This window comes from Ambystoma mexicanum, chromosome 5q (assembly GCF_040938575.1).
Source record: "Ambystoma mexicanum isolate Mex_15411 chromosome 5q, UKY_AmexF1_1, whole genome shotgun sequence".
In the NCBI taxonomy this organism is placed as follows: domain Eukaryota; kingdom Metazoa; phylum Chordata; class Amphibia; order Caudata; family Ambystomatidae; genus Ambystoma; species Ambystoma mexicanum.
Genome location: NC_090933.1, coordinates 889,648,892 through 889,667,935, shown reverse-complemented (window position 1 = coordinate 889,667,935; position 19,044 = coordinate 889,648,892).

The window sequence follows — 19,044 nt, the reverse complement described above, 5'->3', positions numbered from 1 at the left end:
TAAGTGAGTGGAGCAGACAGAAGCTATTGAAGTACTGTGGTATGGTTAAAGATCTTGAAGAAGAAGTTGAAGAACCACTAAAGTGTTTTTGTGGATTAATACAGAATCATCCTGACAAATGAATGCCATTGAAGCAAGTGAAATGCTGCAGACGTATTTAATATTATCAAACAAGTGGTTGTGTAAACTGGTGCAGAAATACCCTGACAAAGACCTTCTATTTGAAACCAATGAAGTAAGGTAGCGTTCAAAGTTGCTGATTAGAAGTTGTTTCAGGAACTTTATGTCATCAAGTTGGGACTTTGTATTATCAGAGTTGGAACCAAAAGAGAACTAAAGTGGAACTTTGTCACGATACATGATTTCCTTAACCTTTTGGAAACTTGAACACAATTCTGCTGGGATCTGGGGAAGGGGAATTCCCCCAGATTAGAAGGAGAAACAGTTGTTATGATGTGAATTTAACTGTTACATGTATTGCTGTTGAACTGCCATAAATTGCCTTGTTAAGTTGTGTATGTTTCAGTGTGAGGGACAGAATCCTTTTCTTAGTGTTTTCTTGAGGTTTTTTAGGCAGGGAACTTCATGTCTGTGTAGGGATAGTGAGGAGTTTAAGCAACCTTTTGGGTTAATAAAATGGCATTTTTTGAAAAACCTTCATGAAGTTGTGTGCCTCACATTACTGACCCCCTCACACAAGGGAAGATTTTAAACATGGCCAAGGGATCTGGTTTTCTTATTGTGGAAGTTCCTGGGGATCCCAAACCTCCCCATCTCAGGTAGGATGGGAGCCTCCCAACATAAATGACAGACTTGCTGAATTGTGTGACTCACAGCTTTCTGAAGTAAGAGAAACAGGACGACGAGCCAGGGCAGTGCTCCTGAATGGGCTCCAATGCCAGAATGCTGTGTTCCATGACCTGGGTGAGGGGTCAGAAACAAGAGGCAGACACTAAGTTGCTATATTCTCAACATTGGTCATCTTTATTTAAAGACAAAGGGGTTTGGATAAAGTCCTAACCGTCCCTATCCTAAAGAAAGTGCCCCTGCCTAGAAAACGAAAGCACGCTGACCTTGTGTTCAAAATATATCCGACCCTCACACTAATATACTCAATCAAAAGGTGCAAGGTAAATGTCTATGTTTCCAACTCAACAAAAGTGTGCAAAAGTTCAAATGTGTAACACCAGCAAAACAATCTTTGTATCCAGGGGTTGGTTCCCTTCCCCTGAACTGTTTCAGGAAAAGAATACAAAATGTTCTGTTCCAACAGTTATCTGGTAAAGTTATTGAAAATGTCTCTTTCATCTACTGCTTTCCTCAGGATGGCAAGACAAATGTCTTTTCCACAACATTGGCGGAATATAGCAAAAGAAAGTATTTTCTACTTAACAGTATGGCAAAGATGTTTTAATTTCAACAACTATTTGACATGACACGGTTTCTCTTTCACACAACTGTTCCTTTCCTGGTTTACTCCCCTGCCAGCAATTTCTGAACTAAATACTCTGATATCCTGGTTTACTCTCCTGCCAGGAATACCCCCCAGTGTACCCTCCTGACAGGTATCTCTTTCTAAAAAGGGTTCACTCCCTGATCTATATCTTTCACCGGGTATTTTCTACAATGCTCACTTTCCTTTAAGGTATAACCCACATGCACTTCTTCACTGGTTATGCCTTATTGAATATAGGTATCACTTGCTCCAACTTTCCCCTTATTGATATCTAACATATGGGGGTCCGCTCAAGTTCTGTCTGTCAACTTCTTACTTAATGTGTCTTGGCTTTTGGCAATTCTTGTTCCAAGTTTCCCCAAATTGACATCTCGTATAAGGTGATTTGTACCACTTTTGCCTTTTTCCTTCAATTTTACTTGGTCGGTATTCAAAACAATTCCCCAAGTATTCATTAACTTGTTGGCACATCCCGGGGCACCCAGCACCTCTGGGCTGACTCACCGGTGTAACGTGCAGCTGCAGTGAAGGGTTTTCATTTGACAGGCTTCCCCTGTCAGACAGAGTCTCTTTTAGCCCCTCCGTCAGCTTTTCACTCTTTCACTCTTTCACTCTTTCGCCGATCCAACCATTGCCTCTCCACAGGATTGCAGTGAATGTCTCACTTCTAGCGGTCCCTCCAGGGCACCCACTATATCTATAATGGTGTTCCTCTCCTCCGGTATAATACGGCATGATACGCTTCCAGGCGGTTGCCTGTGAGCATTTTTCTCTTTCTGCACGGCTCCGCCTCTGCCTCTAGATTTGCTTCCCATTGTGCGCTCTCTGCAGCTCTCGTTCTCACTAATGCTTGTAGGTGATCTCCAACTGTAATTGCCCCATGCAGCTGATTGTGAACCTGACAACTAGACCAGATATTGTGCTTGGTATTACTTTCATTCCACATTGACTCCTTGCTCCTTTTCTTTTTCTCAGTATTGGAGGATTTCTAGGACTTGGGGTCCAAGGAATTTTATACTGTTTTAAGTTACATTGTTGGACACTTTTGTTTAACTAACAACCATCATAAACATTAGAGTTAAATGTGTTTTAGAGGTGTTATGTACATATGAATAATGACAACTTGCCATCAGAAACTCTGGAATCAGGGGGTCTTCTTCACAGGAAAGGGAAACATACTGCATCTCTCCTGTTGGAGTCATCTCTTACCCCAATATTCATCTCCTCCCATGTGATCCACCCTCAGAATACCACCCCCAGAGAAAATAGTTTTAAGCTATTGCTCGGATGGTATCTTACTGCGGAGCATATGCGTAAAATCACCCCGACCTTCCACCCCAGCTGCTGGAGGTGCAACGCACCCTCAGGTTCCTTTTTCCACATGTGATGGGAATGCCCACAAGTACAAATATTTTGGCAGGTAGTAGTCACCCAGATTAGAGAAATATGCAATTTTGACCTGGAGATGGATTCACTGGTTTTACTTCTGGGAAACGAAGACACACAGGGACACTACAAGTTTACAGCCAGATGCCCCAGACTAATTTCCCTTTTCCTAGTGGCGGCACGCGTAGTAATTGCACAACGCTGGAAGTCACAGAACATGCTAGGTATGAAGAATGGTGGGCCAGAATGTGGTATGGGGCTGCCATGTCAACACTGAGGCAGAAATGCAGGGTGAAATATCAACATGTTGGCAGATTGGGCCCCACTAATCACATTTGTAAATAATTCTGATACTCCTAACATTAACCACAAACCCCACAAGATGTCCTCTTTCTCATTACTGTAGCAAGTGCAATGAGCATGGATGTCATTTAGGGGTTGCCAGGGGTCGCAAATGTGACCCCTGGGGTCTACCTTGCTACCCCTGTGGTCTCCCTTGCTACACCTAAGAAACAATCTTTTAAAAAAAGTGTTTATTTTTTATTTTATTTTTTTCAAATTGAGGCTCATGGGCTGTGGCCAGCAGAATGTGGCTCTTGGTTTCTGGAGTGGCAGGTTTTCTGATAGCTATAGCCGGTAAGATAGCTCAGTGGGTTGAGTGCTGGCTGCTGCAATGTGTTTGTGATCTGCAGGTTGCAGGTTTCACTACCAGCAAGGTCAACTGAGCCTTTCATCCTGCTGAGGTTGATAAATGAATACCAACACAGGTTGGGTGATATTGTATGTGTATTTCTTCTATATGAAGCGCTTAAGCATAAGTGCTATATAATAACACTGGGTTGGTTCTAGGTGTGGAAACATCCTGTGCTAGGCTCTTCTGTTGTTCGAGACTAGTGAGTTATTTAGGCATTGCAAGATCACAGGAGCTGTTGGGGTTAAGCCAGTACCCCAATTTGTTGAGTAGAAAAAGAGAAGTTTTTCTCCTGACTATCTTGCTTCAGTAGTTGAAAAAATTGTTCTAACACTTTAGTTAATGTGATACAGGATTCGCTTTTATTAGTGATAGTGTTGACTTGTTCCTTCATATTACATCAGATAAGCGTTAAGTAAACTCAAAGGCAATAGTGCGCCTTGTTTGTCAGCTGACACGTGTTTCGACCCGTGGGTCTTTATCAAGGCTATTGTCAAAAGGTCTTGAGCCCCCTGTGGGGTCCTGGTCCTGATGTGGGTGCTGTCCTGTTGACAGGCGTGGCTCCTGTTGGGAGCCGTACGGACTTAGGATACAGCTGCTAACCAGGGCCCAAGACCTTTTGACAATAGCCTTGATAAAGACCCACTTGTCAAAACACGTGTCAGAAGTGTTAGAACAATTTTTTCAACTACTGAAGCAAAATAGCCAGGAGAAAAACTTCTCTTTTTCTATATAATAACACATCATTATCGTTTGGCCTTGGACGTCTGCTTACATTCACAGTGATTTGGTTATATGGGTCTATACACACTGATATTAATGATATATATGGTGATCCATTCTTGTATGAAATGTATATTACTTTACAGTGATATTGTAACCATATTTCTAGTAGTGATGTCACTTCTGGGTGGGGTCAAATTACATCACTTGCTGTGATGTCATCAGAGATCATGGGACGCGTGATGTCACTTCGCCTACCCCTGGCATTTTGGTGAAATGACATCCCTGGGAATATTCCGCTTTACCTGCGCCCCCGCATGTGACCTAATCTACAAGCCATACCTCACTAAATATTCATCAAAAGTGTATGAGGAAGTATTTACAAATTTGTTTTGTTTTATTTTGTAATTGATGTGTGCACTTAGATATGATTTGTTCATGGCGGAATGCCAGAGTCAGATATGATCTTATTGATATGATCGGGGATCGAACCTGTGGTGCTCTGTGTCGTCTTGCTTCCAAGGCGAGTATGTTGCCCCTGAGCTATCCTCCCGAGAGAAATGGAGAAAAAAAAAAAACATTGTAAATCTTACAACACTGACTTGTAATGGCATCAATGTTATGGTAACAGAAGCATTGTTGTATATGACTCAATACATTTTAAATGATAAAAAAAAGGTCAATTTATTTTGATCAAGTATGCTAATACCGTTTGTCCAGCACTGTTCCGTCCGAACGCCGGTCCTTTTGTTTTTCTTCTGGGGTCTTCTGCGCAGGACGTGGCATGTTGCCATGGCAACAACAAACTACAAGACGCGTCCGGACGCTGAGCGTCTACACTAAACGTTTTGGGACTTGGAGTCCCTGTCTCCATGGCACCCTCCAATCTTTGCCATAGTGACCACAGAGGCAGGGTAAAAGGCGGTTAGGGTGCCCATGGTTCCTGATAAGAAACATCCAGTGACAAATAGTATTGAGATAGTCCACAATCTGTACTGAGATGACTGGGGTGAAGGAGGGTAAGGAAAACAATATTTGAGTGTCATCAGCAAAAAGGTGATAGTGAAAGCCAAATGGTTAGATAAGTCTTCCCATGGCAGAGGTATAGAGGGTGAAGAGCAGAGGTCAAGGACTGATCCTTGTGGGACGCCAACAGGGAGAGAGGTGGGGTCATAGGTTTGCATGGTCCAAGATATTTTAAAGGATTGACCTTCCAGGTAAGAGGGGAGCCAGGGAAGAGCAGATTTGTAAAACCCAAAGTCCTGGAGAGTGAGAGGGAGAGAGAAGTGGTTGACAGTGTCAAAAGCGGCAGAAAGGTTCAAACGTATGAGTATAGAAGAGAGTTTGGAGTGGTGAGCATTAGAGAGAAAGTTGGAGACATGCATGTGTGCAGTCTCAGTGGAGCGTTTACTATGGAAGTCATATTGAAGTGGATCTTCAAGACCATTATCCTGAAGGCACTTAGTGATCCGAATGAAGACGACCCACTCAAGGACTTTTCAATAATGGGCAAGGAGATAAACAGGGCTGTAGTTTGCTGAGATGTTTGAGTCAGCAGAGGGTTTCTTCAAAGGGGTAAGACAGTTGCAAATATTAAGGAGGCAGGGAAAAGTCCAGCCGAGAGAGGAAAGAGCTCAGAGAGATAAGGGCAAGTGATTGAGACAAATTTGCTGACCATTTGTGGAGCAAAAGGATGGGTGCTAATTCAAAAGGAGGGGAGAAGTAGTTGAGCATAGGAAACGTAGGAGCAAGGGGTGGTGGACAGAAGTACCATTATGAAGGGAGAGAGAGGAGGGCTGTGAGAGTGTCATGAATGTTAGAGTTTTTAGAGGAAAGGTAGTGAGCAAAGACGTTAGCAGAAAGGAAGGAGGCGATGAATATTGACTTGGGGGTTGAGCAAAGATTGAAGGTTGAGGAAAGTTTGCAGGGGTGATTGTGAATGGAGGAGATTACATTTGTGAAGTAGGAGGATTTGGCAGAGTCCAGTTCAGGGGTTAGGGGGCAGCATGGGAATTTTTGTAGTCTAGGAGTAAGGATGGTGTCTGAGAATTTTGTCAGTGTTGTAGGTTACAGCGCATGTTTGTTTTCAGGGCCTGAATTTCAGAGGTGATCCAAGGCTGAGGGCGGGAATGGGAAGGTGTTAATGTGGGAGCAGGATAGTGTTGGTCAAATGAAGTTTTAAGTGCACAGTGATAATCAGAGACAGCACAGTCAATGGAAGAGGCATGAATAGCTAAAAGAGAAAAGAGAGAGGTCCTCGGATCATGAAGGTAAGTGGCAAGAGAGTCCTGCCTTAACTTTCTCTTAGTCATTGAAGAGGGAAGACGAGTAGTAGAAGGTGCGAGCCGAGGTGTTAAAGTGAACAGTGGAATTATCAGAGGGTGCAGGGTTGATGCAGAGGTCGGAGAAGGAGAGTATATTTAAGAGAAAGAGAAAGTCTAGAGTGTTTCCGCCAGAGTGGGTAGGCTTTTTGTGGAGGAAGTTGAGGGATTGCCCAGATAGGATGGATTTAAGTTCAAGGCAGGTGCCTTCAGAGGGCTTGAGAAGATTAAAGTCTACCAGCATGACAATGGGGATGTCGGAAGGAAGTGATTGAACGAGAAGGGTCAGATTAAGGAAGAAGGGGTTGAGAGGACCAGGGGATCAGTAGAAAGCCAGAACAGTGAGAGCAGTAGGAGGGAGGCATTAAATAGTGGCATATTCAAAAGAGGAAGAGTTGATATCAGAGAGGAATAGACAGGCAGAGTTGAGAGCCTTATTGAAAAGGAAGCCTTCACCTCTGTCCTTCCCAACAGGTCTAGGAGAGTGGGAGAAGGTAGCAGAGTCAGTTTAGGGAGCAGATAATATACCAGAATCATAAGAGAAGATCCAGGCTTCTGTGATAGCAAGAAGGGAACGTTGAGGATGATAAGAGTTGAAGTGGTCAGTGATGTAGGAAGACTTGTTGTAGATGGATTGTGCATTCCAGGGTACAAGTGACAGAGTGATAGGAGGTGTAGGAGAGGAGCATGTGCTGTGTGGTAGGTAAGATAATAGATTAGGTTGGAGATCCTGTGAGTACGTGAGTATCTTATTTGAGGGGTGTGGGTGCAAGGGAGAAAGAGGAGGATGGGGAGGCCAGAGAGTAATGCAGATGTTATACCAAGTTGACGCTGGCGGCTATAAGGGAAGGAAAATAGTGAGTAGAAGGAGGAGTGGAGCTATATGATAATGGAGGGTAGAATAAATAGGCAAGTGGAGACAATGAAGAAAGGGTGCAGCCCAAGAGATAGGGAGGGTAGGTGGGTGAATAGAAAGCGAAGGGGTGGGTGGTTGGCTGAGAAGAAGCAGGTGTCCATTCTGAGATGGGCTACAATGGGGATATAGGAAACCAAAATACAGTTTTCAGATCAAAAGCAGCAACGTTCCTTGGTCTGCTGTGAGGTAACAGAAGCTCGGCGATGAATGGATAATCATTGGGTGGAAGGGTCCTGTGGATGGAAGCAGAAGCCAGGGAAATGGTGAGCTTGGTGAAGTGCTGGGGTGAGTGCAGGCTCCCACCCTAGGTCCTTTCCAGCCCTATGCTCCTTTTGTCCCGTGGCTGTAGATGCCCAGGCTTGACGTCCAGGGAAGACTGAATAAGAGAGGCAATATGTCACGTGTCACTCTGGCAGGAAGTCACAGTGTTCCACTTGCAGGCAGAGTCCTGCGTTTTGTAGACCCAGGGAGCTTTATTTTGTGTGCAGGGCCCTCAGATGGTGCCCATGATCTCCCAAAACCTCAATCAAGTCCGACAACATGCAGGGGATTAAAACCATTTCGCATTGTCGGTGACTAGCCAAAGTATCATTGCCCTGTGCTATTCTGTAGATGTTGGATTTCCTTCGTTTCATTCAATAGAATGCTTGACTCAAGCAGTTTATTGATTAAAACAAACAACATTGTGCACTGATGAAATAAAACAGTCCAATGCGACAATGGTTTTTCAGCGACAATAAAAAAAGGATGTTTTTTATTGCCCTGTGGGGGGGATCCGAACTGAGCCCTGTCCGTGACAAGCCAGTGTCACGTTGTACGGTGCTATTTAATTTGTGCTCAATTTCTTTTAGTTTTTTTCAATAGACTGCTTTGCACAAAAATCAGTGCCAATCAACCTATTGGATGAAACAGAAGAAACAGACCAAAAATAGCACAGTGCAATGTAACATTGGCCTGTCACTGGCAGGGCTCTGTGTGATTCCCTAGGGCGGACAATAAAAAAAAGTAACCCAACAACTTTTTAGTATTGTCCCTTGCTAGGGACACGACAGGCCACCCCCATCATTTAGGCCACACACCCTCGTTGCATCCCCCCTCGATTCCTCACCTCACTTAAAGCACTGGGTACCAACCACCCAGTCCATTACGAAGCCTCCCCCGGCCCCCAATCTTCGATGACCACCCGACCCTGTGTTCACACTTAATGTCAGTTCATCAATTGGGGGTCTGTTTGAGATCAAAGCCTGGAATATACCTCCATATCTTAGGTCTCAACTTTCCGCTCTCGTTAAAACAACACATTTCTTTCCAGGGAGCTTCTGAGCAGCGTCCAGAGACACTTTGGGCTATTGGTCAACTCTGCAAGTGTGTTAATCAATCAATCCTTGCTGATCGACTCAGCCTGTCACAGTGCTTGCAAGAGTGCATCTATTTGCTGTGAGGGCACAGGCCATACCTACCCTGCCACCATGTGTCCAGCCCTCGCTTCCTGGTTAGAGGAGAACTGGAGCTCCTGCGCTAATCTCTACTCACTGAGAGGGTTATGCCGGTAATACCATGGTAACAAATATACCCCTCGCTGTTCAAAGTTAGATTAAGAATGTTGATGAGCTCATTAAAAATTACACTAATTACCTTCTGTCTATTTTCAAAGGAATCGTAATTTTGTTAGGACATTGGGGTGTCAGTCCAGCTGTACGTGTGCACGCTGTCAGCACAACTTCTAATGCACAGGGATGGAGTTAGGGCTGTACCCTGGTGCACCATATGATGACTGTGTAGATACCAGCAGCTGGCAAGGGTATTCTCCTGCCAACGAAAGGTGACAAGTAGTCTGGTGAGAGGAGATCGGTGCTGTCTCAGGCTGCATCAAGCCAACCCACCCCACCCAGATTTGGAAAAGTACCGAGGGCACCTTTGAGGATGGTTTCATATCAGCACTGCAACCATCCTCACTGGGGCCCGACCCTCAAAAACAAGTGGAACGGGTGCACACTGGTAGAAGGCTAGTCGAGTCCAGGCACACATACAATAGTGTCTGCTCATTGGGGATGCTCTTCCACAATATAGAAGTCTGCTTTGTGAACTGGGTAACTTGTTTGTTTTCATTGTTTTACGGGCCAGCGACATTTTATTTTGCTTAATGTTTTTGTCATTTAAAATGTAATTGTGAGAAGTATTTCCATTCCCCTTAATCATTGCCATGTTTACTTGCAAATATATTTGATACATTCTTTCATGTTGAGTTCTACACTGCATTGCAAAATATTAGTTTTGTCATATTTCTCTGTATGTCCCATCAATTTAGCACTTGGGCTAAATTGACATTTGCCATGAAAACAAGCTGTTCTGCAGGTCTATGCGTCAAAGGGCACAGTCTGACATGGGCGGCCCATATCAGAAGACTGCTCGTGGTCAGTTCCTGAAATGTGCAAAGTATCCGGCTAACAGCCCTTTCGGGTGCCCCACCTAGCTTTAACGCTTCTTGATAGAGGAAAACGAAGTGTATAGTTTCCTGGCATCAAACACCAGACGTCCCGTTAGCAAGGGGGCTGACTGGAGGGGAACGAGGCCCTTTCACAGTAGAGCAGGCCCTGTTCTCGAGTTTCTGGCACTGCTCGGGACTCGGGGCGCTTGCTTCCAGCATTCCTCGGCTGCCTAAGATGGCAGAGCAAGTGAGCCTTCCACATCTGCTGAGGAATTTCAAGATCACAGTTTTCCCAGTATTTTCCAAGACCGCAGGCTCCCGATCATTTTTCACATTAAAGACATGATAGTTAGCTCTGACTATCCGATAGGGACTCGAACATCCAGCACAGCTGCGAGGGGTGAAGGGACGGAAACCCACAATAGAGCCCGTGTCTTCTGGAGCGAATTTACCTCCATGCTACAGAGACCTAGCCAGGGGACCACTAAAAGAGCATCAAGGCGATTCAGTTCCTCCATCGCATCAGCCACTGGGATGCCCTCGACAGTCTTATTTCAAGCCTCTCCCCGCAGCTGTCATTAGGGCTAAGAATTAAAGGGAGCGTGGAAATGAAAACAGACATAAATCTGTTCGGAAAAAAAAGCACAGACGTGTAAAATGGAATTCAAAAAGGACGTGCAAGTACTGCAGCTGTGAAACAAGAAAGGTCAGCAACATGACAAGTGGGAGTCTTCCAACACTGAGGGGTCCCCTATTTATGCAACTCCCAACACTTGACTGCTCCAAAGCCAGCAATTAGGGGGCCTTCTTGACACGAGAGCTCGTAGCCCGGCTCTGAATCACCCGCCCCCACAACGAGATAATAATGTATTGAGCCCCAAAGGCCACAGAAATTAAGACCCCCAGCCTCCCTGATGAATGTCTAGTTAAAAGGGAAGTTTCCAGCAAAATAAAAAAGAACAAGTGGTCTCAGAAGAAATGTGCCTGTTTCGCAGTAATAACTTAGTTGTGCTGTTTTGCCCAAAATATACCAGGAGATCTCTTCCGAGTGAAAGGAGGGGGATGGGGGAAGGTACGCTTCCAAAAAGGATACAGAATGCCCATAATGCTGTCTGTTGCTCTCCCATTTTTTTGGGTATTCCGAGAGTGCTGAAGTTAGTCAGTCTACACTTATTTTAATAGGGGTATTCCTATAGGGCAGACCTGAAAAGGGTGGGGGGAGGGGGCAGGAGAGGGCTGGTGGGACTGAGGAATGCTTCACAGAGAAGAAAAGTTAGGTTCTGAGATATGTAGGGTTACTATATGCAGGAGGGCGTCTATATACCACAGGGAGACGGAACACAACACTCCTGGAACTGCTGATGGAAGAGTGGGAGTGGTAGAAGGCAACAGGGGGTGAATGTAGGCTGCCTGGGTGTTGGAGGAGAGACAAGGCGTGTTTCTTTTTCCTGAAATCATATAGGGAGGACGTTTCAAGTGGATTGCAAGAAAGTTCCAGAGACTGAGGCCATAGCATACAAAGGCATCTCTCCTGGTCTTGTTCTTGTTGACTTTCTTAGCCTCAAGAACCAGAAAGATTGGGTTGGGAGATGAATATGGGGGCCGGAAAAGTTATGATACATTGTTTCATATTGAGTGTGAGAAATGCTGGGTACCTTCGGGACACTAAGTAGAATTTACAAATCAAGAGTTAGGCAGGAATTATATGAACTTGCTCTAGATTCAGCAATGATGAGTTTTTAATCATTTTCTGAAGAGAAAATCATTGTTCTAGGAAAGGGCAGGGGCTGCAACCTTTGGATCTCTAGATATTTGAACTACCACTCCCATCAGCCATAGCCAGCACAGTTAATGGCGAGGGGTCATGTAGTAGTAATCAAAAACATATGGAGAGCCTCCTGGTGCTGACCCCCTATTCTAAGGTGGGAATGTTCCAATGTGAGGAAGCTTGATTGTCAAATCTTCTCCCTCCTAGTCTGACATTCATGACAAGAACTGTGATGAATCGCCATCTGGCATGGGTGTGAAAGCCCTGGCTTTTTTTATGTTTATTTAGTAACACAATGATGGGGTAATGTCATCTCTAAAAGGGAAATCGGCTAATCAGATTCCCCTGTCACAAGCTCCATGCCAAAAGCCTAGTTTGTACTTGTGCCCTACTGCATCAGTATCCTGATTCATTGCAAATGTTCTACCAGTGGCAAATAGCAGGATAAGAGGTCACGGTTCCCTCTTGACAGCTACAGTGACATCCACGTCTCTGCAGCGCAGGGGCTGCATTCAAAATATGCACCCCTGTTCCAAAAACCCTATAATTATGGGCCTGCCTCTTGGTGGCAGAATAATCCTTAAACAAAAGCCCTACCTGGGTGGTTAAGGTATGATGAATAGTATTCTCATAACTATTACAGCCACACCCACCATCATTTTGCACATGTGTCAGCCCTGTGGACCCAGTTCAGCTGTGGAAGGATTATGTGCATTCCTCACAGACAAGACCCACCCCTGTCCACTGGCAGGACTGTAGCCTTGGGCAATTGCTTCTCTTTGTTCGTTTGTATGGGCAGGTAACATCCTTTGCCCCAAGACAGCCACTCCACAGGAAGCTGGCCTGGGAACAGAAACCAAGAGCACACCCGTTCACAGAGTGCCAGGCCTCACACCAAGGGGCTGTATTTTTAAAGCCCTTTGATCCTATTGAGAGGTAATGGGGGTAGAGTTAGCGCAGCCATAGAGGGATCTGTACAGGTTTGGGAGGGTTCTACAATCTTGATTCTCTCTGCCACTCCACTTCCTTTGGAGCAAAGCACTTGGGTGTGACATCATAACGTAACGTCCACACAATTCAAGAGCAGGGATTTGAGCCTTAAAGCAGGCTAGCTTTACTCCAAATCACCTGGGGACTGTTGATTATAAAAGAAAGGGGTCTCCCACCACTTCTCTGAATGATCTTGAAGCATCTTTGGATCATCTCTTCAGAAGATTTTGCTGGATTCTGCTGAGCGAGCAGTCCTTTCTGTTTGGGAGCCCGAGAACCAGGACCCATCTTGTCCCTGAGTGGGACTCACATCAACCTAAGAAGTGACCTGCTGCTGGAGCAAGACCACCTCTCTGCAAGCCTCAGCGGTACCCTGGACCTCACCATGTTTAAGGACCCTGCGTATTTCAAAAACTGTTCAACACATTTGAACCGCAGGAACCTTCGTTGCTGCTTTTTGCTCTCTCACAATTGTCACACAGTGCCAAGAAGTCTGGTTCGGTGCTGCTGAACCACCAAGTGCTGCAAAGAAGGTACTATGGATAGCTAACTGCCTCTGTGGTCCACCGTTGGGCCCTAGTGACTGGTTAGGTCACTTTGAACCCTTTCTGCTCACAAATACCTATCCTTTTTCAAGAACATTGTTGCTCTTGCTTGCCTTTCACCCCTGATTCATTGCCCAGAGTGCTGCTTCTACTGTCTTTGCTTATTCTGGGTTCTTTCCTCCGGGGTGGGTTTTGTGTAGTGCTTTTGTAGTTGGTTATTATTTTACATGTTATGTCTAATTAAAGTGTATATATTTGTATAGAACCTTGATTGGATATTCCTTTATTTTGGACTGTTCTACTTCGCTGTTTGGATTACTACTGAACCACATTTACACCCCTCTTAAGTGTATAGAAGAAGTGGATGTGGCGGGCGACAGTGATAGCGCTTCCCACCATTCCCACCAGAGAGCAGGTAGCATGACTGTGAGATCCCACAGGCCCCAGGCCTCAGCCAGGTCCCAAACTTCTGTATGGTCAAGGGTTTCTGATAAGTGCAAGTTTAGCCAACCTGGAGCAGATTTAACAGATGGGGAACTCTTCCTGGAGGAAAGAAGTGGGCCTTACAGGTCTGGAAGCATCTGAACACTGCTTCTCTGGTGAGACAGAAACAGAGGGCTGCTGCTGCTCCAGAGAAGCAAAAGCAGAAAGCTGCTGTGGCGCTAGAAGAACAGAATCAGCAGAACGTTGTGCTCCTTCGCAAGATGGAGATAGAGTAGCAAAGGGAAGAAAGGAGGTCTTCAAATGGGGAAGGGATAACCTCCAGTGGTGGCACACAAGAGAAGTCTAGGTGCCACATCCCTAAGGACTTAGTCCCTCCTAATGAGATGAGGAAGGACATAATTGATTCGTTTGAGGCACTGAGCTCGTTTTACGCATGCAAGATGTGGAAGAAGAGTTGTGAGGTGCTGCCCTTATAGGTCATCTACCGACGACTGGTACTGATATAATAATTCAGTTGGCTCCTGAGGAGAGGCCCCTTTAAAAGAAAATAAAGGCTGCCATTCTCAACGTTCTGCAAGACCCCCAAACAGTACCCCAGCGGCTTTAGAGAGCTCACCAAGAAAGAAGTACAAACCTTTGATGGGTTTGTCCAACAATCTCCAAAATATCTGAACAGATTTGTCACAGACACATTCCAAAACATGTTCAATTTGATTGCATGTGAGAGTATCCTTGAAAAATGTGAGATGGAGTTACGACAGCATTTACTGAACAAGAATATCACAGACCCCATGGAACTTGCCAAGGCTGCTGACAGGTATGTCTGTACTTGAGTCGAGAAAAAGGCCCAGTCTAATTAAGCTAAGTCACATGACAAGGTAAATCATAACAAACACAAGGAGGGAAAGGACAGAGGTTCTGAACCTTCCTCAAATAAATTCCCCCTAAAACATGAAGGGAAATCCCAGTCCCACGTTTAATCGGCCCCCACAGAAAAGAAGAGTGAGGGTCCCTCTAGAACTGAAGCGCCTGTACCCTCAAAACACAGAGTTTGTTTTCTGTGTGGGATATGACACATAGAAAGGAAGATCCCGCTTGCAGGGCAGACTTAAGCAAGCAATGGTAACTGTTGTACTCCTGGAAGAGGAGGCCATAGTTAATGTGGGCATCTTAGCAGGCAAAGTCTCACTAGGCCAGCGATTGGCCAAAGGTTCCTTTATTCTAAGCGGGAACGGTATCAGGTCCGTTGAGAGGGATCCATCTCCTGCCAATACTCAGATATTTCCCGACAGTGTGTCAATAAATTGGGAAAAGTCTCACATTTTGCATAATACTGCTGCAAGTATCAAAGCTGTCAGACGACAATGAGTGAAGGAAGGGCAGTACATTCTAGGACCAAAGGAATTGGTAAGAGGGGTTGATGGTCTGACTTACTGTCCCCAGGCAATGATAGAGCTTTGTTGGAGGGGCGACACCTCCCTGTACCGTGTTGTAGTCAAGAACTCCCTTCCAGTAGGGTGTTTGTTAAGAAATGACCTGCCTGACCGGGAGGATAGTTCAGGGGCAACACGCTTGTCTTGGAAGCAAGACACCACATAGCAACACAGGTCCGCATCCCGGTCTTGTGCTTAGAACCTGGTCTCCATGCTCATTATAAAAGAACAAATAATATTATAGTCGAGGTAGTACTTAGAGTGCAAGCTCGAAGAGCAGCACTGGAGGAAGCACTTGAAGACCGAGGCCCTGAGGCTTCCTCAGCTAGAGAGTGAGGGAGACCGGTCTCACCGGTAGCTCCCAGTCCAGGTCTGAAGTCCTCTGAGGCTCCTACTCTTGCAAGAGAGAACTCAGTGGCCACTGAAGTGACTATGGGTTTAGCACCGAATTCAGTGATCTCAGGGTTCCATATGAGAGTAGAGGAGATACTGGAAATGGCGGACGGGGAGGTTTCAAGACCTGTAAGCCCTGCCAGAGATGGAGGAGTGTTCTTCCGCTAGAGGCCCAGGTCAGGTTGACTTTTGCCAGGAACAGAGGCACTGTCCAACTCTGGCAAGTCTGTTGAGGCAGACAGAGGAACAGGTGCAGGGTGTAGGTCCTGAACCACTCCTAAAAGCAGAACAGGTGCAGAGCGAAGGCCCTGGCATATTCCAAAAGCAGGAACCGGTGCATGGCGATTCCCTGGCCAGTTCGCAGACAAGGATCCCAAGAATTCTGGGTTAGGGCATATCCAGGAGTTAGTTTGTAAGGGCAGGTAACACCTTTTTAGCCCATGATAGCCACTCCACAGTATGCTGGCCTGGGACCAGAAACCAAGATGCACACCCATTCACAGTGAGCCAGGCCTCACCCTAGGGGCTGCATTTCTAAAGGCATTTGACCCTATTGAGAAAGAAAGGGGGTGGAGTTAGTGTAGCCAGAGTCGGGGGTCTGTACAGATTTGGGAGGGTTCTGTCATCTTGATTCTCTGTGCCTCTCTTTCTCTTTCCTGCCCCCCCATTTATTCTGGAGCAAAGCACTTTGGGTGTGACATCATAAGGGCAAATTCCAGACATTTCAAGAGCAGGGATTGGACCACTTATGCAGGCTAGCTTTAATCCAATCACCTGAGAACATTTGCCTATAATTAATGTTATGAATGTTAACATGTGCCATACTTAAATGGATTCCTCAACGTAGCCTGCGTCACATCTAGATAGAATTGTGAATGTTAGCATGTGCCACACTTAGATGGATTCCTCAACGTAGCCTGAGCCACATCTAGTTAAAAATGTAATTCAACGATTGATATACGACTCTTTTGCCAAGCCTGGACCAAGCTTGCAATCATGAATCAATAACCAACCTACTAACAATTTCACTCCTCTGCATACACCTCTCAAACTCGAACCAAACACAACCACAAGCCTTAAACGCAGAAAACCGCCCAAACATCACAACACTGCAACAACAAAACAAACTGCACATAGACTTGCACAACAGTACACGATGACTACCGACCGTAAAACACCCCAAACTCAGCCAACGGACCCACCGGGCTGAGCTGCCAACAGCTCATCACTGCTATCTTGCACTTTTCCTGCTCACTCCCACTAACTCACCTCCCCTCTCCCTTTTTTTAGAGCCACCAGAGCGCCAGGGGACCACTCCGGTGGTGATAGTGCGTGGTACAAATATCCTTTAACATTAACATTGACATAAAATAAGGGGTCTCCCACCACTTTCTAAATCATCTTGAAGCATCTTTCGATCATCACTTGAGAAGACTTAGCTGGAAACTGCTGAGAGAGCAGTCCTCTCTAAAGGCCTCCAGTTGCGAGGTGATCTAAGGCAGAGACCCGCTCTGCCCCCTTACCATCCCCAGATACCATTGGGGTGATTTGCTGCTGGAACAGGACCTGCTTCTCTGCCAGCCACTGCGTACCCAGGAGCTCACCATGTTGGAGGACCCTGCAGTTGTGTGCCGTCTCCCTTGTGCTTGGGAGCCTGAGAACAAGGACCCATCATGTCCCTTGGTCAGTGGAGTGGGACTCACAATAAAGTAAGTCAACTGCTGTCAGAGCAAGACCGCCCCTCTGCCAACCGCAGCGGTACTTAGGACCTCACCGTGTCAGAAGACCCTTGCAGTTGTGTGCCAGCCTCCCCTGTGTTTAGTAGCATGGGAATTGGACTCATCTTGTCCCTGAACCGCTGGATTGGGACTCACAGCAGCCTTAGAGCCAAAAGAGCCGGGATCCTAGTGTTTTTTACCATTGAACTGCTTGGAGCGTGTTTCAAGAACTGTTCAACACATTTCAACCAGCAGGACCGTCCATTACTGCCTTTTGCTCTCTCCAGATTGTCACACAGCGCCAAGAACCAAGAAGTTTGGTTCAGTGCTGCTAAACCACCAAGAGCTGAAACAAAGGTACTATTTACTACTAACTGCCCAGTTGGTCAATTGTTGGGCACTAGAGACTAGGTTAGGTCACTTTGAACCCTTTTTTGCTCACAAGTACATACCCTTTTTCAAGAACGTTGTTGCTTTTGCTTGCCTTTCAATCTTGATTCATTACCCAGAATGCTGCATCTAGTGTCTTTGCTTATTCTGTGTTCTTTCCTCGGGTGTGGGTTTTGTGTAGTGTTTTTCTAGTTTGCTATTATTCTTCATGGTCTGTTTAATGAAAGCGTATATATATATATATATTTTTTTTTAAACTTTATTTTGATTTTTCATATACGAATAGAAACAAGACTGCACCATCTGGTGCAGTCAACAAAAATACCTTCATGACTTGCACAATTCCCCGCCTAACCCCTCCCCTCTTGTAATGTCTGATGTGAGCTCTCTTCTGTCGACTTGTTCATTATGTTTCAGCTTGCCGCGTTGATTGATGTCGGATTAGACGCATTAGCCATCTGCGATTGGGAGAGTTGTGGTTGGGAGTCTGAGGTGTCTGAGTTGGAGAGTAAGTAGACGATGTATGGACCCCAGATGTCAGGGGTCGCGCGTGAAGGCGTAAAGTTCTTATGACTTCGGTGTACATATCTTGGCAGTAGATAATGTCTTTTTTCCATGCCGTTATTGTGGGAAGGGGACCACGGCTCCAAGTTAAGGCAACCCTCCTGCGTGCCAGCACCAGGAGAAGGGCAGCCAGTCTCCTCGACGGAGGTTGCAAATATTTGGTCAGACTTAAAAGTGCGATGGACGGACGAGGGGTCAGCTTCTCTCCCACTATGTTGGCCGTTATCTGTAGGATCGAAGGCCAGAACCGGGATATCCCAGGACAGTTCCAGGCAATGGGGAGAAAGTCCACGGCGGGGGCGCTGCATCTTTCACATTGAGCTGAAGCTTCCGGGTGATGACGCTGTTTTTTCGCCGGGGTGTAGTAGGTTTGATGCACTAAGTTGAAGTGAATTTGTTTGAAGCGAGTATTTATGGCGACTTTCTGGGTTTGGCGAAGAATGTAATTGTTCCGGGAGAATAGCTCATTGGCAATGTGCGGGCCTTGCAAGCAAGACGGCACGAAGCAACAGAGGTTCGACCCCGGGTAGGTGCTTAGAAACCTCTGGGTGTTTAAGCGTGTTATAAATATGCAACTAAGACAAAAAAACAATTACGCAACTAAATAAACAAAACAATTCCTGTAACAGCGCCTCGATGCCTGTGGGCTGTATGAGCGCTTTAAAAATGTAAAATGATGATGATGATGAAATGATGTAGGTCCAGTCGTCCTCTGGTATTGTCGACTGGAAGGCATTCTCCCATCGTTGTTTCGCCCGCTTGTCGGTGGTTATCATGTCTGTTAGTAATGATTTGTATATCGCGGACACTAGTCTTCCCTCTCCCCCTGCCTGGATCACGTTATGTAACAAGTCCCATGTCGCTGGTTGCTTGGGAAA